The sequence below is a fragment of the Bactrocera neohumeralis genome, chromosome 5 (genome assembly GCF_024586455.1).
Source record: "Bactrocera neohumeralis isolate Rockhampton chromosome 5, APGP_CSIRO_Bneo_wtdbg2-racon-allhic-juicebox.fasta_v2, whole genome shotgun sequence".
Classification (NCBI taxonomy): Eukaryota; Metazoa; Arthropoda; class Insecta; order Diptera; family Tephritidae; genus Bactrocera; species Bactrocera neohumeralis.
Genome location: NC_065922.1, coordinates 35695381 through 35711328, shown reverse-complemented (window position 1 = coordinate 35711328; position 15948 = coordinate 35695381). Strand labels below are relative to the sequence as shown.

At 34.5% G+C, this 15948-nt stretch overlaps 1 protein-coding gene and 1 long non-coding RNA gene across 10 annotated transcripts in view; one reads left to right on the top strand and one right to left on the bottom strand.

Moving 5' to 3' along the window:
- Positions 1–15948, bottom strand: part of LOC126759875 (uncharacterized) — a 565378-nt gene that overhangs the window by 295750 nt on the left and 253680 nt on the right. The window lies entirely within an intron of this gene.
- The window catches only part of LOC126759868 (frequenin-1-like), a 200869-nt gene that overhangs the window by 16601 nt on the left and 168320 nt on the right, over positions 1–15948 (top strand). The gene's annotated exons all lie outside the window — the stretch shown is intronic.

Here is a 15948-nt window from a genome sequence, read left to right as displayed (position 1 = left end):
ACCTATAAAATACAGTTATTTGGCTGATAAATATTGCTTTATTAATTTTCCCCATCACACAACCACTCGATACAGCGACCATTGAGATTTGGCTAAAATTGTACGAGCGTGTTTAAATGAGGTCATTGTTTGTTTACATTTCCTCGCTCCCCTTCGGTGTTTTTCCTTTTGCACCATTGTACTCCATATAATCGTGTACCAAGAATAGGGTATATGTGTATTGGCATTTATGGCTTAGTATTTCTTATTGTTTATTTTATCGTTCGCTTTAATGGCCCTCCGCTGCCCTGGTAATTGAAATGGCTGCTGCTTGCCTGCCTTACAACCTGGCCGTAGCAATTAGCCAGTGCCCTGAGCAATTGGCAATTACCAATCATTGCCGCATCATAAAAAATTTGTACTTTTTCTCCTTTTGTTTTCGCATTTATTGCCATTTTTTCCGTCTATATTTTTATTGTTTTAGCGAACTGAAAAAATGCTGTTTTTATTACAATTTTGTACAACTTTTTCGCGCTTTTTCAGTTTCCCTTTGACCCGCAATTTTCAGATTAGTTTTAAATAAATGGTTAATTGTTTATTTGTGTGTGTGTGTGTGAGTGTACGCGCAGACGTAAGTAAACAAGCTTGCATGAAAGGTGGAAAAATCACAAATTGCAAAGCTCCTGTATATGTGTATGTAAAAATGTGTGTGGTTTAAGCATGAAATCGGCGGTAATGTGCCTTAAACAAATTTCAATTTTTGCATAGTGAAAGATAAAAAGTGTAGTTTATGCACTGAGCGAAAAAATAATATTTTGTTCTAACAAAAGTAGCTCCCTTAACAATTTCAGTTCACATTGAACTAAAAATCCTACACTCTACTAAAAAAAAAAAATATTTAAAATATAGATCATAATATATATTGAATAATTAATTCTTTATTGGATTTGAAATCATTTGTGCTCTGCAAATTTAGATTTTTACAAATTTTTTTATAGAAAAATTTGTATTCTATAAGCATTCTGGATGTAAAAAGTTTTATCCTAAACAATAAATATATGTTTTCTCTATATATATAGGTTGATTTTAACCCACAAAGTCGAAATCTTAGTTTTTTTACTCACCCTATTGTGAAGGGTTTTTCAATAAGAGCATGGCCACCACGGTCACGCTTTCAGAAGTCCAGACCCTGAACCCAATTTTCGAGGGTTTTCAGGCATGAAACTACTGCATTTTCACGTTCGTTATTCGTTCAAAGTTCATCAATCATCGCTGGCTTGTTAACGTAGACCATAGACTTGATGTAGCCCCACAGGAAATAGTCTAACGGCGTCAAATCGCACGACCGAGTCGGCCAATTGACTGGGCCATTTCCAGAGAAAACACGTTCACCAAACTTGGTTTTCAAAAAATCGATTGTGACCTTCGCTGTGTGACATATGGCGCCGTCCTGTTGGAACCACATACTGTCCAAGTCCATATCTCCAATTCGGGTCAAAAATATTCCGTTATCATTGAGCGGTAGCGGTTCCCATTCACAGTAAAGTGTCGGTCTTGATCATCACGGAAGAAGTATGGCCTAATGACGCCGCCTGCCCATAAGTCACACCAAACCGTAAATTTTTCGGTATGCAATGGTGACTCATGGAGTACATGCGGATTGCTGCCTGACCAATAACGCATATATAACATATTGACGAAGTCATTCAAGTTGTTGCTCAGCCGAATTCAGGAACATATTACTGTGATCAAATTGAAAGGTGAATTTTGAATTTATACCTTTCGTCTTTTTCGAAACGGTTTTTTCTTTAAGTTGGTAGTACTGTTAGTGACATCTATGCTAAATTTCACGTCAAAATATTCATTAGTATTTTGGATACATGTCGTTCTGTGAGGCTCTATGTAAAAGTGAATTCTTCGACTTTTATTATGTCTGAATTTATTGAACAAAGAAGTACGATAATGCACAATCTCATACTGCATTGGTTATTCGTGATCATTTGGCCACATTTTCAACTAATATCGTACCGCAACCACCGCATTCGCATTTGATCTTGTGAGGATGTAGATGATTTAGGTCTTCCTCAATCGATGCGCGAGCGGCAACAATATTCTCGGCACTGCGGGTACTTCTTTGACTCACTAGCACGGGAAAATTTTTACTGTGCCTGAGGGTTAAAATTTTTCCACTTCACGTTCAATTTTTGATCTGACATGACGATTATGACGACCATAAATTGGACAAAGCGCTCTTAAAGTTGAGGCCACTGACTCCGAATTTCAGTAGTCAATTTTAATAATTTCGACTTGTTGTTGGATCGTATATCTTTCCGTGATGAAGTGGCAAACCTTATTAAAGATGAATGTCAAAAGAGCGGGAAATAATACTTTAGTAGTCTCCCTATTGAAAATCCCGTTATATTTTCGAATTTGGAAGAGGCAGAACATACACCGAATATGATAATTAACTGAGGTTTAAAAGCAAATTTTAGGTTTGTCTATGGATAGCCATCAAAACACATCTAACATGACTTTTCGGCTTTCAAAGTAATTAATTTCAAACTTGCGCTAATAAAGAAAGAGTAGTACCTCAGCTAGGTTGTTAAATTAACGAATAGGATCTCCGGCTATACTTTTGAATAGCGAATAATTAGGGAAAATTGACTCAGAACTGGCCTGGCTGGGGGAGTTATAATGTATTTTACTAAAAATTTGTAATTTTTTTTGCAATAAATATCTTTCTTCAGGTAATAGGCAATGAAAAACTTTGAAAGTGTGGAAGTTATTGAAAGTTATGATGGTGTTAATATTTGGCATATTCTGCTGTTTGACCGACAGTTTTTTACTGAAAATCTAGAGTAAAAGTCAGTACAAAGAAGTCATTGCAGATTTATTCCGAAAGCAAACCTTTATAGCGCCATCCATGGTTTTCTACAGAATTATTGTGATGCCTCAATACATAATATTTTCTCACAGAAATATAGTCTAAGTATTGCTTCAAAAACCAGTGTTTTTTTACAACAATATGTAGTGATGACATGCACATACATTGTGTCTTACAGTAGCTTGAGTTTTCTATAAAAACTGAAATTCTCCGAAAGTGCAGATTTTGAAGTGGCAGCTATAGTTGCTTTTTGTGAATTTTTTCTCTTTGAATGAAAGGTGTATTATTTGGCAGCGAGTTCTAATCTAGAGTTCGTTACAACAATGTTTTTTTGTTATCCATACTCAGCTCAAGCTAGAGACCATGTTCCTTGCTAGGGTCGAATATTTCAGCGAAGTACATCGATCACCTTAAAGCATAATAGGTGAAGAAGTTTGGGGACTTTAAAGCCTATGAAATTTATGAGCTTGCAAGATAGAGCCAACTTCCATCAGGAAGGTAACTATTCGGTCGGTCTCTATTCTATTCAATAGCTGGAGATCTATGGACCTCTAACGAACCCAACAAGCATTGGACAAAAACTAGCACATGTGCGGTTACGAAATCTTTTTGGCTCAAAGTAAAATATAAAGATTATATTCAAACTGTTTGCCCTTAGCGAGGAGAGATAGTGAAAGGAGTTGTTACTGGACACTGCCCTTTTGGCACACATGTGGTGTGGCTATAGATTTTGAACGTCATATCTTCTTGTCAAGCCGATATGGAGGAAGATGAGGTGGAAATATTTAGACACTTTCTCTTACAATGTCAAACTTACTAAGGTTGAACCATCTCGACCAGTTGTCACACCTTCTCCGAACAAGGCGAATTCGCTGAAGTTGACACTAACCTCATAAATAAATTTGTGGCAGACTAAAGAGGGTTTATTGATATGCGATGATCTTTTTGATTAATACTTAGAGATCAAAGCTTGGCGGTAGGGTTCCATGAGCACCAGTTTTAGGCTCCCTGACCACTGCAGCCTCTCCAAGCCGAGATGATTGCCATAAAGATGGCAACAGATCTACTACTACTGAGTGCAGCCTACTTCGGAGTGGTGAATATTCACTCCGAGAATAGGACTTCAATATTAGCCTTGAGTTCGCTGTCTGTACGCCCAAGAATAGTGAAAGAATGTCTAGACTCCTTAAGTTATTTCATAAACAGAAAACTAGCTGATATATCTGTTACGACAGACATTTCAGTCTCAATAACTGTGAAATTGGAAATGGCAGGAGCTCCCCTGACTTCTCGTGGTTCATTTCCAGATTGTTGAGACTCAGACTAAATCCGCAAGCGTTGGTCAACTACCAGCAGATATGCAGTTTCCAGGTACTTCGGGCCTAGGGTAAATAGTAAGAGAATGAGGGAGCTTCTTGATCGCAGCAAGGTCCACCTTGCAATGTTTGTAGGTGTTCTAATCGATTAGGATTCAAGCAGTAAGTTGGAATGTCTGACCGGGTGCCAGCTGAATCAGCTGTTTGGGAGAGGATGAGATAGCATAATCTCTTCCTCCTCGAATATCTTGCTATTGCCAAATCAAGGCAAACACACCTCGAATATCATAACCAATTAACCTAACCTAACCTAAGGAAAAAATGGAACTTCTCGCAGATTTATCAAATTTAATTGTTTTCCTTCGATATCTTTCTAATTAAATCACCATATGAACTACCCTATGTATAAGTGTTTCTTATATACTAAAATCTACTCATATTCTGCAGCGTGTATCTAGCAAATATGTATTAGTATGTATGTACTATGAAACGGCAACTTATGTTTACGTTTCGCATACAAGTTTTTGATGTTACTATGTTGTTGCGTTTTATTGTTTGGCAGAGTGATTAATTTGATTTTCATTGCCACCGCAAATAGTTTGAAATGCAAAATGTTTATACGTAAAAGTATACTTGAATTAATTACGCATGTACTTATGTATGTAGAAGCGTGATTGCACAAATTTCTGCCACTTCAAATTACTACTTTCAAAATATTAAATCAGAAGAAAGACCACATATTTCAGCAAATCTTCTACAAACATGCAGAGTAAATGTATATATATATACATATATGTATGTATATACAAGTACGTACATAGATATATGTATATATAAAGACATATAACTATGCATACATATATGCATGCGTATGTATGCCCACAAGTATGTAATTATACATTTTTCTCTGCTTTGCTTACTTTCCATCAACCGCATGGAATTCGCTACACTACAAGCCGGCCCCACTTTCCCCTTAAAATTTGCTCATTAGTCCGCACACACAAACGTTCCACCAATTTTATTGTTTTACTTTTGCTCTGCTTGCTTAAATTACTTGCGTTTTGTATTTTACAAACATACTTTATACCCATGAGCTTTTTTTATTGGCCCAAAATTGAAATGCTCATACCCTTCGGTGCAATAATTTGAATATCGATTTTCTGAGTACTTTTTATGGCCAAGGCTAATTTATATTCCTTCGCAATTGCTTATAATTCATCAAGTTTTGCCAGCCGAGTAACGTTCTGCGAATATTAGATAATTATTTCCCCTTTAAATTCTTTAAGATTTAGTATGGAAATAATTTTCTTAATAAATCGGAATTATGTGTGGAAAATCACAAGAGAATAAGATGGAAGCAGAATATATGGAAGCAATCAGTCTTTCGAGCATACTAAAGAGAAATTAAATAGATGCTAAGGCATTATAGCTTTGGAAACACTTAATAATTATCTACGATGTCTGTAAAAGGTGATCCATTTCGAGGTTTCCTACTCTTTTAAATAAACATTACAGAAACTTCAGATTAAGAATGTTGATTATCATTCGAAGGAACATTCTTTCGCATTTATGTTTTGAAGATTATCCCTTTCAACTGTTGGCCTCGGCTATGTGTCAGATGATTGATCCATTAAGTCCAATTTCTCATGACTCATTCGAACATTTCAACTGGTAACTGGTAAATGCCATAAGTGATGTCAACTGGTAAACTGTTTGGCTCCAAGGCCTGAACCGAAGCGAAATTGTCTGCATAGTCTTTACATATTCCCATAAGAAACAGTCGAACAATGTAATATCACACGATCCTGGTGGCCAATCGACCGGCCCAAAACGAAAAAATGGCGACTCTTGAATTTCTTCAGGACATGACATCTTGACACGACTCACACGTGATGTGTCAAAAATGGGCTATTGAAGAAAATACCTCTACTTCGATCACCCTTAGCTAAAATTATCGCGATTTTTGTATTTTATCGGACTAGGTGTATTCGATATTCGAATGTTTTTTTGTGTTAAGTTGGTGCTCTTATGCCTTACTTATGCTTACAAGGTCGACCATTTAGTTCAAAAATAAGTGCATGGACGCATTCTGAATATGGACTGTGGCATATGGTGAAGTTACCTTGGACAAAAGCAACGCTTATCGGTAAAAAATAAAATATTCTCAGAAAGTCAAGAAGTGCGTTCCGGATATCAAAGTAGGTCGAATACGAAGGTTTTGCTAACAGTTTCCTTCGATTGCAGGGGCGTCATGCATCATGGGTTCCTACCAGAGAGTCGTACGGTCGAAAATAATATTACCTGCAAGTTGTGCCCAATTTGCTCTAAGCAATCCGCCAGAAATGCCATGATTTGTGGAAGAACAAAAATTGGCTTTTGCAACATGATAACGACTCTGCTCCGCATTAATACTTGTTCACGAATATTTCGGTATTCTTCAGTATTGGGAACCAAAAAAAAAAGTCACAGGTAGACAGGTCTGGAGAATACGGTGGCTGCGACACCATTAATGTGTTGTTATTCTCCAGACCCAATACTGAGTTAGTTATTTGTATTTGTTTAAAAAAATCATTTTCACATACAGCACAGGCTTGTTAACGCTTAAACCAATTTTCCACACATACTATGTTATACGAATCGGCTAGGTTGGCCTTCACTACCTTAAAGAATTTTAGGTTCACTGGTCGTAACCAAAGAACATGCCTTTGATTATTGTTGGAATCTCAGCACAACTTAGCTGATCTCCTTTTCGGCCGCTAGTCGACATCGTTTTTGCAAATGTTTCAGATCTCTTGGTACGGCTCTAGCATTTACGCTCTTCATAACCAAAACATTAACCAAAATGTGTCAAATAAAAGAGGTGTAAAGCAAACATTTATATGCTCTGCTTCTTCAACTTTTTCGATGTTATCGTCAATCATTAGCGGAAGTGGATGAACGACTCACATGAGCCAGTTTTGCATGACTTCATGAATTTCTCTGAATGCCCTGTACCATTCAAACACTTGTGTTCGTAAAAAATTACACTCCCTAAAAGACCTCAGCAAGACATTTTCAATGATTCCGTTGGAAACACAAAGTTCCAAGCAAACGAACACAACAGTTAAGGTTGTATCAAATTAAGAAATTGATTAAGGTAACAGTCCGGGTAAAATTTGATTAGATGGTAATTGATATAGTTATAAATGTCTATCATCAACGGAAATAAAGCTTGATATAACGATGACATATTTTTTGATGTATTCGCTGCTGTGTGAAACTTCTCAAAGTCGGTATTCGGAATATAGGAAATGGCTTAGGCCGATTGCGATTAATTTTAGTTGAGATTTGGCTCATGTTTTCGACCATACCTTTCCATACTTGCATAAGGGTTTTTGTTATTTAAACGAGCTAATGGCATTTTTAAACATTTACTGTATTTGTTGTGGATGCGGTGATTATTTTCAAATGCTGCCAATGTGACGCCATGGGAACTTAATGTTCTCCAAACTGTGCTTAACTTTTTTGTCACAAGCCAAATTTTGATAGCTTTTAAAAGAGCGAACTTTCAAAACATAGCGTACAACATTTTTGTGTGGTATACTAAATCACTTGTCACGATCATGGTAAACCCAAACAAAAAAATTGAGGAATGATAAAAAATTACAGTTATCAACTATTACATAAAATGTTCCACTGAGAGAAGTAGAACGTTGTACATTTGAAGCCTGTAAGGTGTGAAATATGAGTTCGTTGTAAGATTTTCCGATAAGCAAACTAAAGCGGTTAGCAATTAATATGTGAAGCTTTTAAATTGTTCAAAAATTATTCTGAGTTTAAGTCCCTATTTTTTGACACGTCGGGAGCTTTGCTAACTGAAGTAACGATTCAGATTTCCACAATATTAGTGAGAAGAGTGTATTGAATACGAATATATGAAATCTGTTATCGAATCCTTTTTCCCCAAAAGTTAAAGAAACCTGATTATAAAACTGCATATTAAAAGTAGCATCGCAAAAACTTGAAGAACGATAAAAATGGAGCCGAAACAATGAGGTATGAAAATGATCAGGGGATGAGCAATAACAAGATAATTAAAAACTCCCCAGCCTACGATAGTATAACATATTTTTTGGCAAAATTTGTTTTTTTTTATTCAACATAATTATCTTCAAGGATGATACACTGATTGTAGAGATCTTCCAAATTTTCGACGCTACTTTTGTAGTACGATTTGACCACTACTTCAAAATAGATCTGAAGAATACGGTGGTTGTGGAAGCAATGTAAAGCGCAATTCATGGATATTTGCTATCAGTTTTCACTGACTTGTGATACGGCGCATTGTCCTAGTGAAACAGCAGTTTCTTTTTCAACAAATGCGGCCATTTTCCGGCGATTTAGACTTTAGTTTTAGGTGATACGTACAACCGTTAGGTGAACAAAACCATAACACTCTGTAGCAACTGGTAGCAAGAGTATAAAAACAGAGGTCGGTGCCTAGAAACACTGACAACTATATAACGATTCGGTGGAAAATAACTATCTCTGTACCATATATAAACCCAAAATGGCACAGCTAGTGTTAATTGAGCCAGAAATACAACAGGGCTGCACTCCTACCTCATATAGAAGAATCGAAAGAAATGAAGGCTTTAACAATTTAAATCTTAAAAAGCTCTTTTAGAAACTTTCTATATCAAACTTGAAACTGTACGTGCGGTGAAACTTGTTCGTGCATAATTGCAGCAAATCAACCAAAAACGCACTGTGAAATACAATGCGATGGTGTTGTTTTTATTTCACAGTCTTATTTTGCTGGATTTTTGCAAAGTTAGCGGAAAAGTTGTCGCCATTTTTCCGACATTCGTTTACGCATTGTATGCTAATTAGTGGCTGGTAAAGCAATTTGCAACAATTGCGACAAAGGGACACGGCGAGTGGAGGCGAACACAGTCGGCGACATAGTCGGCAGTCAGCGGCAGTTGTAGTTTGTAGTTTATGTGCAACAACCGATTACCGTCACTTGCCAATTAGAGCAACGCGACAGGAAGCAAAAGCACGACTCAAGAGCGCCCAAGGAAGCTAAAGAAGAAATAGCTACTGGTGTAGAAGAGTGCGGTTCGGACGGAAGCGGCACAAAAGCGCAGAAGAAGTGACTGAGTGCGCTAAAAAGTTGTTGGCAAAATGCAGTTGCATTGTGTGTGGCATGTGGCACATGCAAATTAAGCAGAAATAACCGCAAATTCACTGAACATCCACTAGGCCGCCGCCGAATGAATAATGTGGCATGCAAGTAATGTAATGGCGTGCAAGGCATGCAAGGTAGTTAAACTTTTGTATGCAACTCTTTGAGGGAGTTTTGTGAGCGCAAGTTTCTCTTGGCAGGCGACGTGTGTTTTGTGGTGCTGTGTGTGCTGTAGTATGCTAACATGTTAGGGTGTGAAAACAGTGATTAACAGATGGTAGCAGAAACTGTTGGCGCGAATTTTAAAGCAAGTCGTGAGTTCGTAATTTTGCTGGCTAAATAATGTATTTAAACGTGATTACAATAACAATCGCATGCAAAAAGCACTTATTGTTACAATTATGTTAAGATCCAACATAATGATATAATAATTGTATTCATTATTATAAATGCATTTACGAAACAAAAAAAATTTTCAAATTATTAATTTATAGCAAGATTACAATTTCAGTTTTTTTTTCAAATTTTATTATGATTACAATTAATTTTGTAATTACTAATCATGACTACACCGTTTATTAGGATTATGATTATAATTATTAATTACTATTAATTAAATAACTACTATTACAATCATAACCACGTTTACAAAGTTTCTTTATTAAAGAATTAAAAACAGAAACCATTACCTACAGTCAAAATGTTAATTACTAATAATTAGGAATTGTATTATGAATAATATTAAAAAAAAAATTCTATAATATTAATGCAATAAATATGGCAATAAAAACTGCAAATTTCAAAACTTGTATAATTATAATATTGTTATAATTACGCTTGTAATGGTAATCATGATTACAAAAATAAATTTCGAAAAAAATTGGAAAATTTATAATTTTGATAACAGCTAAAAATTACAAATTATTTCAAAACGTTTATAATAACAATATTGTTGTAATTACGATTGTAATGCTAATCATGATTTCACAAAAAATTTCGAAAAAAATGGAAATTTCTAGTTTTGATAACAGCTAAAAATTGTTTCAAAACTTTTATAATTACAATATTATTATAATTACGCTTGTAATGGTAATCACGATTACACAAAAAGTTTCGAAAAAATTTGGAAACTTTTAATTTTGATAACAACTAAAATTACGAAAGTTCCAAAACTACTTCAATTGCAATTACAGTAACAAATGTAATCATAATTACAAGAATAATTTCGATAATATAAAAAAAATAATTATTTTGATTACAATCAATATTTCAATTAAAAATACTCTAAAAATAAAATATTTAAAATTACATTAATAATAGTATTCATGATTACAAATATAATTCAAATAAAGTAAAAAGCTGTAATTATGATTACTTTTCAAATACAAACTGATGTACAAAAAATTTCAAAGTTACAACAACATTTGTAATCATAATTTCAAATAAAAAATCAATAAAATTAAAAGTTATAATTTTGATTCCAGTTAACTTTTCAATTACAAATTATTGTTCCAAGAATTTCATAATTACAATTACATTACTTTTTACAGTCACGATTACAAATATAATCTCAAAAAAATAAAAAAAAATTATTTTGATTCCAATACAAATTTTTAATTACCAAATATGTGCAAAAAGTGTTTATTTTTATTCATAATTACAATAATTATAGTAATCACAATTACAAATATAATCTCAAAAAAATAGAAATTTTTTATTTTAACTACAGTCAACTTTTCAATTATGAATACTTTTCCACAAATTTAATAATTACAAATACAACAATAATTGTAATCATGATTACAAATATGATTTCAATAAAATAATAACAGCGGAAATTTGTAATTTTGATTACAATAAAATTTTTCATTACTAAATACATTCAAAAAATTTTTATTTGTAATCATAATTACAAGTATAATTCTTGTCTAATCATGATTACAAATATAGTCTCAGAAAAATAAAAAGCAGACGTTTTGATTATAAATAACTTTTCAATTACAAATACATATTAAAAAAATCATAACTACGATTACATGAATAATTAATTAATAGTTGTAATCATGATTACAAATATGATCTCAGTAAGAATAGTAAAAATTTTGATTATAACTAACTTTTCAATTACAAGTATTACAATAATTTCATAATTGCAATTACAATAATATTGGTAATCATAATTAGTAAATCTTACTATTGGCTTTTCTTAATTACTTCTAACAACGATAAAAAATTCCATTGAAATTGCTGTTACAAATCCAAATCTGTTCTATGTAATCACAGAATGCTTCAATGAATCAAATGCTGCTGGAAATACACATAAGCATTTTTCTGGTCAATTCTTTCAGCAAAGTAATCCGTGACCTAGAACAGATTTTATATCAATAGGTCAGTATCTGAGCCCTTGAAGCCTGCAATTTCTATAATTTTGCAGTTGGCTGTACTGTCTCTTCCACCAAAGTATCTTCTAATTCTATCTAAGTTTTTTATTTAACATTCCTATCCCACCTTCCTCCTCAAACTTAGCTCTAATGATCTGCTTCATCTCCATCCACCATTGCACATTTCTCCAAAGCAATGTGGTTTTTCAATTCTTTTTTATCCACTAAGTACTTTTTTCGCATTTAACTGGCTTCTGTTGAATATGCTTTCCGCTTGACTACTTGGACCACGTTGGAGAAGAAGTGTAGAAAAAGCTGGCTGATGACAGGCTGCTGCTTTCAAATTGCTGTTAATTAGCTGCTACAAGAGACTTTTTTGTGGCAATACGTGCGAGCTGCTAATGCATGTACTTAGGCTCAAAGCCGCCGCACTAGTCAACGACCACACAGCATACTTAGTTGTGTGTTTAAAAGCTTTGCTTCTGCCGTTTGTTGCTGCTTGCAGTTTTCTCTGTTTTTGTCGGTGCAGCATAACTGTTTAGTGGCATCAGTACTAGCTCTTTGCGATAGTGTGTTTTTGGTTTAAGTGTATGTGAGGACAGAGCCTATAACTGGTGCATGTTCTGTCAATTAATTGTAATTATGGTTGAAAAGTATTTAGTTGGAAGTATGAAATAGATAAAGCGCAATGAAGACAGAACAAGAAGAAGCAACATATTTTGCACCCACGTTATTTTTTCAAGCGAACCACTCAACTTGAGATTATGTAGTGTGTCTATTTTTAGCAACTTGTCATAGTCACCTTTATCGCGTTCAAAAGCAAACCCATACATACTTACTACGTTCCCCCTCTCTCACTTTTCTCTCGGTTTTGTTTACAACTAAAGCTTTGCACATTCATCTAGTTCCATTCCTGCATTCATTCAAGCCATTGTGTACGCGCATACTTTCGTATGATTCGCTTGATCCTATTATCCTCCGCACTTTGTTCGGGTTTGTGCTTGTGTGTGTGTGTGTACAAATGTCGTGGTTATTTACTTCCTGTCTGTGCGTGATTTTCGCAAATAAAGATTACTTAGTAGATTACGTTGTCCCTAACCGGATATTCGTTGAATATTATTGCTGTTGTTGTTGTTGTGGCGTTTGGGTTCATAAATTATTGTATAATATTATCAGTTGACAAGTTGGAGTTAAAAATGACATTTCACCACTACAGACTAGCGCTAGCAAATAGCATTCAGTGCGCAAAGTATAAAAATAAATTGTGGGTGTTCAGCGCTTACTTATGAGCTCTGCGTTTGCTTGCTGAGCGATGTGTTGTTTGCATGCCATTGCGTGTAAATTGCAACTGTTGGCTTTCGTCAATGAGCATTTGTCATGGCGTATGAGTGATGCGCGATTGAAGTGAGTGAAGGTGAGCTGTATGTCGTTTGTATGCGTAGTTTCGACACATTTTAGCTTCGGCTAGCAGGTGACCATTTCACTAAATGAAAGTGTATGTGCGTGCTGTACGTTTTTAATTAAATAATAAATTTTGGTCATTACAAAGCACTTTTCGGGGTGGCATAATTTATTTATTTAATTATTTGCTACTACTTTAGAACAATTTTTTATGTTTATATTTAGTTAAAATTTTTATTTGTGCGCTTTTATTAGAATTAATGTAGGTGTAACTGAAACGGAAACAAAAAAAAAAAACATTAACTTCGGCTGCACCGAAGCTGATATATCCTTCACAGGTGCATTTCTTTTAGTAACTATGTGTTCAGTTTATATGGAAGCTATACGCTATAGTAATCCGATCTGAGAAATTTTTTCGGAGATTATATTGTTATTTTAGCAGTAATCCATGCTAAATTTCGTGAAGATACCAAGTCAAATGCGAAAGTTTTAAATACAAGCCCTTAATTCCGATCGTTCGGTTTGTATGGCAGCTATATGCTATAGTTAACCGATCTGAACAATTTTTTCGAAAATTACATTGTTATTTTAGAAAATAATCTGTACCAAATTTCGTGAATGTATCTTGTCAAATACGAAAGGTTTTCCATACAAGAACTTTTTCCGATCGTTCAGTTTGTATGGCAGCTATATGTTATAGTGGTCCGATATCGGCAGTTCCGACAAATGAGCAGCTTCTTGAAGAGAAAATGACGTTTAAAAAATTTCAAAACGATATCTTAAAAACTGAGGGACTAGTTCGTATATATACAGACAAACAGACGGACATGTCTAAATCGACTCAGCTCAACATACTGATCATTTATATATATACTTTATAGGGTCTCCGACGCTTCCTTCTGGGTGTTACAAACTTCGTGACAAACTTAATATACCCTGTTCAGGGTATAAAAACGTCAGATAACAGGATTCTCCAAAATGTATTGCAACATGTTGCTACAGAATATAATAGTTTTTTTCGCCTAAGGGTTGTACATATCACCTAAAATAAACGTAATAACTAAGCACGACATAAAGATACAAAACCCTAAATTGGCACAAAAATTTTGAAAAAGTGGGCGTAGCCCCACCTTCCAATATGTTTAATGTACATGTCTCTTAAACCACTTAAGCCACAACAACCAAACTCGCTTGCGCAAATATTATAGGAACTCCTACCGACAGTGTGAAAATAGGTGAAATAACGGTACTGTTAAAGACTACTTAAAGCGCGAAAAATGAATACCTCAATACGTCAGAGACATTAAATGTTACCCCGAAAAGGTATGACAAGGCTTTATTGGAGCCCGGGACAAAATTTGATGACGGGCGTGGCACCAGCCACTTTTCATTCTTTTCTCTCGAGTATACAAAACAGGAAGAAATTAATATAACGGGATAAAACTTTGCACGTATAATGCTTTTAGAGTATGCCACCACAAGGTCAAAAATTGTCAAAATTCAACAATATTATTTCTGTCCATAATATATTATATATACTCGTATTAGGTTTACTACCTGAACAGGGTATATTAAGTTTGCCAGGAAGTTTTTCACATCCAGAAGAAAATGTCGGAGACACTACAAAATATGTACATAAGTGATCAGCATTATGAGCTGCGTCGATTTGTCTATGAGGTTGTCCCTCAGTTTTTGAGATATCAATCTGAAATTTGGCACATGACCTTTTTTTACCAGGAAGTTACTCATTTCTCGGAAATGTCGATATCGAATCATAATAGCATAAAGCTGCCACGCTGAACGATCGGAATACAATTCTTATTTGGAAAACGATTTCATTTGATGAGATATCTTCCAGAAATGGGACATGGATTATTATCCAAGGCATTAGTGCAATTTCTGAAGAAATTCCTCAGATGGAGTCAATATAGCATATAGTTGCAATACAAACCAATCAAAATAAAGTTCTTGTAAGAAATCTCTTGTAATTGTTAAGGGTATTAAAGCCGAAGTTAAGGCTTTTTATGGTTAAATATTTTTTTGTGAAAGTTTTACACAATATTTTTGGAATGTTATACTTTAATGAAAATACTATTGGTTTTAAAAAAGAGATTTTAGTTGTATCGTCACAAAAAAATCATTAAAATATGCCGTTTTTCTTAATTTAACCTAAACTTAGCTTAAGTTGAATAGGAAGTGCAATACCTTAAATGTGTAGTCGGCAGGCCCAAAAATAATGCTCTAAGTTTAGTCTATTATATCTGGTTTGTGCGCTTTGGGGATTGCAGGGGACCTTGACTGGCATGTTTGCTATGAAGACTTCAATTCTACACCGTTCAAAAAATTTTTGACTTTCAATTGCTGCAGTCAAATAAGCTTTGGCTGTATAAAAAGCTCAAGCTTTTTGTGGTTTACTCTCAATCAAGTTAGGTTGGACCACAGCCGCTACCGAATAGCCCCATGTCAGTCTTGGAATTGATCGATGTATTTAATCTCTACTTGGTAACTAATAACTAAATTTTATGCTTTTGCATGTTGCCAATCAATAGAAAACCATTTGTATTTAATATATTTAAAGCAAAGGACCAAACGCTTAACATAAAAACTGTTATGTTTCACCAACATTTCATAAAAAAGGAAGAATCTAGTAATGTGTGCTTTTGCTGCACGGGTTTTACGCGTTTCTTAAAGTAGCCAATTTGGCCTTGAGCATTAAATTTGCAAGAAAATTCTTAACCCGACAGTTACAGAAATATGAAAACAACACAAAAAATATCCTTATGTTCTTAAAAATTGTGTCATTTTTATCCTCGTTGTGTA